Source organism: Triticum dicoccoides, chromosome 2A (assembly GCF_002162155.2).
Source record: "Triticum dicoccoides isolate Atlit2015 ecotype Zavitan chromosome 2A, WEW_v2.0, whole genome shotgun sequence".
NCBI classification, from domain to species: domain Eukaryota; kingdom Viridiplantae; phylum Streptophyta; class Magnoliopsida; order Poales; family Poaceae; genus Triticum; species Triticum dicoccoides.
The window spans coordinates 634,500,799-634,510,856 of record NC_041382.1 but is presented as its reverse complement, the minus strand read 5'-3'; positions in this window follow the sequence as shown (position 1 = coordinate 634,510,856).

Sequence of the window (10,058 nt, the reverse complement as noted above, 5' to 3'; positions counted from 1 at the left end):
ATCAAATCGAACAAACCAACGAAAGACAAACGGCAAAAGAAACAAGCTTCGTTTACTATTCTGGATATAAGTCAAATTTTATAGAAACAAAATCTTGTTTGAGTTGGTTAAACGGAAAGAGGGTTTCGAGAAGAAACTCCAGGCGCTTGAATCGCCTGATTCCGATAAACGAGCGAAAAGTTAAACTAGAACGAAAATCGGATCAGAAATCGCGATCAGAAATAATCGCGGAATAATCCGAGAAAAAGAAAAACGACAAACAGATTAACGAACGAACGTTTGTTATATGGATCTAAGCGATGAACGCGCTCGTTAAAACGAATGAACGAGCGAACACTCGCTAATTAAACTAAACCGGAAAAAAACGATCTATCTAAAAACTCGAATCTGAAAAAAACCGACGGAAAAACTGAACGGTTTTTCTAAAAAAACGGCGGCGGAGCAACCTTGGCGGGCGGGTCCGGCGGCGACGGCGGCGGCGGGGCACTGCGACTAGGGTTAGGGTTTGCGGGACGGCGGCGGCTGGGCTAATCGGGCCCCGGGGTGGCGCTATATAAAGCCCGGCCGGTAGGAGTCCGGGCCGGGTCTGGCTCTAAGTCGGTTCGCACTTTTTTTAAATAATTACACGCAGAAAAACAAACAAAAGAAATACTAAACGGACTCCAAAAATCCCGAAATAAATTTCCCCAGCTTCTAAAATCAAGCCGCACAGGATGAACATTTATTTGGGGCCTAAATGCAATTTTGAAAAACGCGCATTTTTCCTAAATTCAAATAAAATAGCAAATAAAACCAAAATAAAATCTTATTTGATTTTATTATTAAATCCTCAATATTTCTTTATTTTGGGAAAGTCAATTTATTCCCTCTCTCATAGTTTCATGATAGAAATAATTGAAGATAAAATAAATAAAATCAAATGATCCTATTTTCAAAATTTGAGAAAAACTCAAATATGAAAATAACGAAATCCCCAACTCTCTCCGAGGGTCCTTGAGTTGAGTGAAATTTCTAGAATCAACCAAAATGCAATAAAATATGATATGCAATGATGATCTAATGTATAACATTCCAAATTGAAAATTTGGCATGTTACAAGATCCAATCTAGACACCATCACGGTGGGGTTCACCACTTCCATTTGTGCCTCTCCGATGATGCGTGAGTAGTTCTTTGTAGACCTTCGGGTCCGTAGTTAGTAGCTAGATGGCTTCATCTCTCTCTCTCTCTCTTGATTCTCGGTCTCTTGGAGATCCATATGATGTAACTCTTTTGCGGTGTGTTTGTTGGGATCGATGAACTTTGAGTTTATGATCAGATCTGTCTTTTTATATCCATGAAAGTATTTGAGTTTCTATGATCTCTTTTATGCATGATCTCTTATAGCCTCGTATTTCTTCTCCGATATTCGGTTTTGTCTGGCCAACTTGATCTATTTATCTTGCAATGGGAAGAGGTGCCCATTAGTGGGTTCGATCTTACGGTGCTTGATACCAGTGACAGAAAGGGAACCGACACGTATGTATCATTGCTACTAAGGATAAAAGGATGGGATCTATATCTACCACCATAGATTTATGGATCTCGTCTACATCATGTCATCGTTCTTATTGCATTACTCCGTTTTTCTATGAACTTAATACAGTAGATGCATGTTGGATATCAGTCGATGTGTGGAGTAATAGTAGTAGATGCAGGCAGGAGTCGGTCTACTAATCTTGGACGTGATGCCTATGTAATGATCATTGCTTGGATATCGTCATAATTATTTGAGGTTCTATCAATTTCCCAACAGTAATTTGTTTACCCACCGTTTGCTATTTTTCTCGAGAGAAGCCACTAGTGAAACCTACGCCCCCCGGGTCTTCTTTCTCATATATTTGCCTTTGCGATCTACCTTTTTATTTACTTTTATTTTCATATCTATTAAACCAAAAAAAATACAAAAATACCTTGCTGCACTTTATTTTATTTGCAATCTATTATTTCAATCTATCACAAATTTATCTCCCGTCCACGCACCATTTCTGGTGCCGTTACCTGAAAGGGATTGACAACCCCTTTAAGACGTCGGGTTGCGAGGTGTTGTTATTCGTGTGCAGGGGCTGTTTATGTTGTGTTGCTTGGTTCTCCTACTGGTTTGATAACCTTGGTTTCATATCTGAGGGAAATACCTACCGCCCCTGTGCTGCATCATCCCTTCCTCTTTGGGGAAATACCGAGGTAGCTTCAAGCGACATCAAAAGGAAATTTTCACGCCATTGTCGGGGAGGATCTTCAACATATACTAGGTTCCTAATCACAAATCTCATCTCCGCACAATTTACATTATTTGCCATTTGCCTCTCGTTTTCCCCTCCCCCACTTCACAAAGTTTGCCATTTTATTCGCCCTGTTTTTCGTTCGCCTTTTCTCATGAGATATGTTTTTGTTTGCAATCTTGTGTGCTATCTTTGCTTGTGTTGCCATGTGTCTTGTATTTGCTTCCATCTTCACTTGCTAAAAATCTATTGATATGGATCCTCATCCACTTGCTAATCTTTTCAAAAGATCCAATTATGATGAACCAATTGCTAGTGATTTGAGTGCACTAGATTATCTTTATAAATTTTGCTTGAGATTCGTGAATCTGGAAATTTTGATGAAGAAACTTATGAAGTAATGCATGATAGCTCCTTGAATGAAAAGCATGATTGCAATGATTTTACTATAAATTCTATTAATGTCAATTGTGCTAATGATATGCAAAACCCCAAGCTTGGGGATGCTAATTTTGCTATATCCACTACTTGTTGCAATGATCATGATTGGGGTGATAATGATTCTTATGATCTTGAAAATTTATTTAAGCCTCATGATGAATATGATATTGATAATAATGTTTGCAATAATATTGAAAGTGGGTTTGGAGAGGTCATGACTTTAGTTGATGTTAATCCCACTATCTTGGAAGATTATAGAACTTTTATGCATGTAGATCATGAAGAGAAAATTTTATATGATAGATATATTGTTGAATTTGAGTATGATCCTAGATATAATTATTATGAGAGAGGAAAATATGGTTGTGGAAATTTTCATGTTACTAAATTACCTCTTGTTATGTTGAGATTTTCTATGTTTTATCCCTCTCCTTTGCATATGCTAGATACTTGTTGTCTTGACGATTTGTTTGCCTATAAAATTCCTATGCATAGGAAGTATGTTAGACTTAATTATGTTTGCCACATGTTTTAATATGCTCTCTTTGTGTTTCAATTATTATCTTTCATGTGAGCATCAATGAAATCTCAATGCCTAGCTAGGGGCATAAAACTATAGCACTTGTTGGGAGGCAACCCAATGAATAAATTTTATTTTTGCTTTTTTGCTTCCTATTCTTGAGTATTAGAACAATTATGCTACTGTTATGATTGTGTTTTTTGTGTTTTAATTAGTGGTTGTGCCAAGTAAAGCCTTTAGGATATTCTTGGGCAATAGTTGTTTGATCTTGCTGCAAAAAAGAAACTTTTACGCTCACGAAAATTATTTCCTCTTTTTACAAGAGAGCGATAAAATACCCATTCCAATTGTCATAGATCAACAAAAAAAATTCTCAGGTAATCCTATTTTTTCAGAATTTTTTGAGTTAAAAAAGTATTCGAAATAGTTAGATTGCTACAGACTGTTCTGTTTTGACATATTCTGTTTTCTTTGTGTTGTGTGCTTATTTTGATGGCTCTATGGTATTCTTCGATGAGTTTTTGCCATAGAAAAGTTGGAATACAGTAGATATAATACAAGAACAAAATATGAATTGGTTTGATTCATCACTTATAGTAGTGATTTATTATTCTTATACTAATGGATCTCACGAAGGCTTTGTTGAGTTTTGCGTGATTGAAGTTTTCAAGTTTTGGGTTATCTTACGATGGATGAAGGAAGGATGTAAGAGCCTAAGATTGGGGATGCCCCGGAATCCCAATCTATTATCTAATAATGATCAACCAACTAAGATTGGGGATGCCCCCGAGTGGCATCCCCACTTTCTTCCAACAACTATCGGTATTTTACTCGAGACTATATTTTTATTCGTCACATGATATGTGTTTTGCTTGGAGTGTCTTGTATGATATGTGTCTTTGCTTGTTTTATTTTGTATTTTAAGTCATCAATCCTTGCTGGACACACCTATTTGAGAGACCCAAAATTATGTCATGACTTGTTAGAATTTCTCTCTATGCTTCACTTAATTTTTTTATGAGCAGTGGACTTGCTCTAGTGATTCACTTATATATTTTTGAGCACGGTGTGCTTTGTTATTTTTGAAGAAATGATCTCTTCATTCACTTAGATTCATTTGAGAGTTAGTAAAATTTTCAACAAATTCTCTCTTGCTTCACTTAAATTATTTTGAGAGAAAGAAAATTTGTTATACTCATGATCTTCACTTATATTTGTTTGATCTTATGAAAAGAAACACATGAAAATTAGTCCCAAAGTGATAGATATCCAAGAAGGATAAGAAAAAATGTGGCATGAAGATCATTGGACAAAATAAGCTTGATTCTTAGTAATAGTTTTGAGATATGATGATGTGATATGTGAGTCATCTTAATGAGTAATTATTTTCTAGTAGGAATATTGGTGTTAAGGTTTGTGATTCCCTATGCATGCACGAGAGTTAATAATCATGCAATGAAAATTATATCCTAGTTGTGGTGCATTATTCGGTGTTAATTGTGCTTAATGCTTACTTATGAGATTATTCGTTTCTTGGTTGGTCACTTCCCAATCTTTTGCTAGCCTTTATTTTGCACTAAGTATGACCTCTACTTGTGCATCCAAAATCATTTAAACCACTTTTGCCACATGGGTCCACTATATGTACCTATATACGGTATTCTTTTGCTGTTCTAAGCAAATTTTCATGTGTCGTCTCTAATTTTCAAAATAAACCTCTCTTTTGTGTGTTTGTTTCGCTCACGGAGCGGTGAGGGGTGGATAATATTTTCCATGCTAGATGTGTTATTCTCAAGATGAGTGTTTATTCACTTGTCATTGCACGAGAGTAAGGCAAAGGTATTAGGGATGCCCAGTCCTGAAATGCAAAAACAAATGAATTTACTTGATGTTGTCAAATAATAAATTCCTTGGAAAGTGTTGGTATGGAGGGCACCCGTGGATACGGTTAGCCATGGAAAGTGAAAGTTATGATCGAAAAAGGAATAAACTTTATTTTCTGTTTGGGAGCCGCCTATGATATATCTATGCATGGAAAGTATTGGGAACTCTAAGTCGTTTTCGTTGGTGGGATTGATACACCTCCCAAAATGTTTTATCTCAAATTTTTCGCTTTGAGCTCTGGCGCCTCTACAAATCCGCACTTCCCTCTGCGAAGGGCCTTTCTTTTACTTTATGCAATTTTTATTTTGAGTCTCCATCTTCTCTTATAAAACCACCAACTAGGAGGCAATATGATCAAGCTTAAGTATTGGGTGTAGTTAATATTCAAGTGTGTTTCATGAATGGATCAATGTTTGAGCATGATGGGCTAGGGATAACATATTTTAGCGTTGATATTTTGAAAGACATGGTTGCTTGTTGATATGCTTGAGTATCTAAATTATTATGTCAACTATTGCTTTGAATCACATAAAAGTCCAAATGTCCATGCTATAAAGAAAAGAATATGATATGACATGATGAACAACACTCCACATCAAAAATTCTGTTTTTATCACTTACCTACCCGAGGACGAGTAGGAGTTAAGCTTGGGGATGATGATACGCCTCCAACGTATCTATAATTTTTGATTGTTCCATCCTGTTTTATTATCAATCTTGGATGTTTTATAATCATTTTATAGTCATTTTATATCACTTTTTGGTACTAACCTACTAACATAGTGCCAAGTGCAATTTGCTGTTTTTTTCCATGACTTTTACATCATAGAAAATCAATATCAAACGGAGTCCAAATGCCACGAAACTGTACGGAGATTTTTTATTAACTAGAAGGAACATGTTGGGCCCTGGTTGCACCTGGGGGAGTCCTGAGGAGGGGACAACCCACCAGGGCGCGCCAGGAGGCCGATGCGCGCCCTGGTGGGTTGTGCCCACCTCGGGTTCCCCCGGACTGCTTCTTTGCTTTATAAATACCCCAATATTCCCAAAACCCTAGGGGAGTCGATGAAATATTCATCCAGCCGCCGCAGAATCCAGAACCACCAGATCCAATCTAGACACCATCACGGAAGGGTTCACCACTTCCATTGGTGCCTCTCCGATCATGTGTGTGTAGTTCTTTGTAGACCTTCGGGTCCATACTTAGTAGCTATATGGATTCATCTCTCTCTTGATTCTCAATAAAATGGTATCTTGGAGATCCATATGATGTAACTCTTTTGCGGTGTGTTTGTTGGGATCGATGAAGTTTGAGTTTATGATCAGATCTGTCTTTTTATATCCATGAAAGTATTTGAGTTTCTTTGATCTCTTTTATGCATGATCTCTTATAGCCTCGTATTTCTTCTCCGATATTTGGGTTTTTTCTGGCAAAATTGATCTATTTATCTTGCAATGGGAAGAGGTGCCCGGCAGTGGGTTTGATCTCACGGTGCTTGATCCCAGTGACAGAAAGGGAACCGAGACGTATGTATCATTGCTACTAAGGATAAAAAGATGCATGGGAACTATATCTACCACCATAGATAAACGTATCTTGTCTACATCATGTCATCGTTCTTATTGCATTACTCCGTATTTCCATGAACTTAATACACTAGATGCATGTTGGATGGCGGTCGATGTGTGGAGTAATAGTAGTAGATGTAGGCAGGAGTCGGTCTACTAATCTTGGACGTGATGCCTATGTAATGATCATTGCCTGGATATCGTCATAATTATTTGAGGTTCTATCAATTGCCCAACAGTAATTTGTTTACCCACCATTTTCTATTTTTCTCGAGAGAAGCCACCAGGGAAAACTATGACCCCTGGTCTTCTTTCTCATATATTTGCCTTTGCGATCTACCTTTTTATTTACTTTTATTTTCAGATCTATTAAACCCAAAAAATACAAAAATACCTTGCTGCACTTTATTTTATTTGCAATCTATTATTTCAATCTATCACAAATTTATCTCCCGTCCACGCACCGTTTCTGGCGCCGTTACCCGAAAGGGATTGACAACCCCTTTAACACATCGGGTTGCGAGGTGTTGTTATTTGTGTGCATGGGCTGTTTACATTGTGTTGCTTGGTTCTCCTACTGGTTCGATAACCTTTGTTTCATATCTGAGGAAAATACCTACCACCGTTGTGCTGCATCATCCCTTCCTCTTTGGGTAAAAACCGATGTAGCTTCAAGTGACATCAACCACATACATCGGTATAAATTATTTCCAATAAGTCATTGGCTCGCTTCATTGTTCCGAAGAACGGAGTTTTAGACATCTTGCCCATGAGGCATGGTTCGCAAGTATCAAATGATTCATAATCAAGTGATTCCAAATGCCCATCTGCATGGAGTTTCTTCATGCGCTTTACACCAATATGACCTAAACGGCAATGCCACAAATATGTTGTACTATCATTATCAAATTTGCATCTTTTGGCATCAATATTATGAATATGTGTATCACTACGATCGAGATTCAATAAACCATTTACATTGGGTGTATGACCATAGAAGGTTTTATTCATGTAAACAGAACAACAATTATTCTCTAACTTAAATGAATAACCGTATTACATTAAACATGATCCAATCATATTCATGCTCAACGCAAACACCAAATAACATTTATTTAGGTTCAACACTAATCCCGAAGGTAGAGAGAGTGTGCGATGGTGATCTTATCAGTCAGCCTTGGAATCACTTCCAAAACACATCGTCACCTCGCCCTTAACTAGTCTCTGCTCATTCTGTAACTCCCATTTCGAGTTACTAATCTTAGCAACTGAACCGGTATCAAATACCCCGGGGTTAGTATGAACACTAGTAAAATAGACATCAATAACATGTATATCAAACATACCTTTGTTCACTTTGCCATCCTTCTTATCCGCCACGTATTTGGGGTAGTTCCACTTCCAGTGACCATTCCCTTTGTAGTAGAAGCACTCAGTTCCAGGTTTAGGTCTAGTTTTGCGCTTCTTCACGGGAGTGGCAACTTGCTTGTCTTTCTTCTTGAAGTTCCCTTTCTTTTCCTTTGCCCTTTTTCTTGAAACTAGTGGTTTTGTCAACCATCAACACTTGATGCTTTTTTCTTGATTTCTACCTTCGCCGGTTTCAGCATCGCGAAGAGCTGGGGAATGGTTTTCGTCATGCCTTGCATATTATAGTTCATCAAGAAGTTCTAGTAGCTTGGTGATAGTGACAAGAGAACTCTGCCAATCACTATCTCATCTGGAAGATTAACTCCCACTTGATTCAAGTGATTGTACTACCCAGACATTCTGAGTACATGCAGACTGGCTGAGCCATTCTCCTCCATCTTGTGGGCAAAGTACATGTCAGAGGTCTCATACCTCTCAACATGGGCATGAGTCCGAAATACCAATTTCAACTCTTGGAACATCTTATCTGCTCTGTGGCGTTCAAAACAATTTGAAGTCCCGGTTCTAAGCCGTAAAGCATGGTGCACTAAACTATCAAGTAGTCATCATATTGAGCTTGTCAAACGTCCATAACGTCTGCATATGCTCCTGCAATAGGTCTATCACTTAGCGAGGCATTAAGGACATAATTTTTTTGTGTAGCAACGAAGATAATCCTCGGATCATGGACCCAGTCCACATAATTGCTACTATCATATTTCAACATAGTTTTCTCTAGGAGCATATCAAAAACATAGGGGAGCTACAACGTGAGCTATTGATCTACAACATAGATATGCAAATACTATCAGGACTAAGTTCATGATAAATTAAGTTCAATTAATCAAATTACTTAAGAACTCCCACATAGATAGACATCCCTCGAGTCATCTAAATGATTACATGATCCAAATTAACTAAACCATGTCTGGTCATCACGTGAGATGGATTAGTCTTCAATGGAGAACATCTCCTTGTTGATCATATCTACTATATTATTCACGTTCGACCTTTCGGTCTCCAGTGTTCCAAGGCCAAGTCTATACATGCTAGGCTCGTCAAATTTAACCCGAGTATTCCGCTTGTGCAAAACTGTCTTGCACCCGTTGTATGTGAACATAGAGCCTATCACACCCGATCATCATGTGGTGTCTCGGCACGAAGAACTGTCGCAACGGTGCATACACAGGGAGAACACTTATACCTTGAAATTTTAGTTAAGGGATCATCTTATAATGCTACCGCCATACTAAGCAAAATAAGATGCATAAAAGATAAACATCATATGCAATCAAAATACCTGACATGATATGGCCATCATCATCTTGTGCTTTTGATCTCCATCTCCAAAGAACCGTCATGATCTCCATCGTCACCGGCTTGACACCTTGATATCCATTGTAGCATCGTGGTCGTCTCGCCAACTATTGCTTCTACAACTATCACTAACGCATAGTGATAAAGTAAATCAATTACATGGCATTTGCATTTCATACAATAAAGCGACAACCATAAGGCTCCCGCCAGTTGCCGATAACTTCTACAAAACATGATCATCTCATAAAATAACATATATCACATCATGTATTAACCATATCACATCACAACATGCCCTGCAAAAACAAGTTTGACGTCCTCTACTTTGTTGTTGCAAGTTTTACATGGCTGCTACGGGCTTCTAGCAAGAACCGTTCTTACGTACGCATCAAAACCACAACGGTGATTTATCAAGTTTGTTGTTTTAACCTTCAACAAGGACCGTCCGCAGTCAAATTTGATTCAACTAAAGTTGGAGAAACAGACAGCCGCCAACCAACTTTATGCAAAACTAGTTGCATGTCTGTCGGTGGAACCGGTCTCATGAACGTGGTCATGTAAGGTTGGTCTGGGTCGCTTCAGCCAATAATACCGCCAAATCAAAATAAGACATTGGTGGTAAGCAGTATGACGATCACCGCCCACAACTCTTTTTGTTC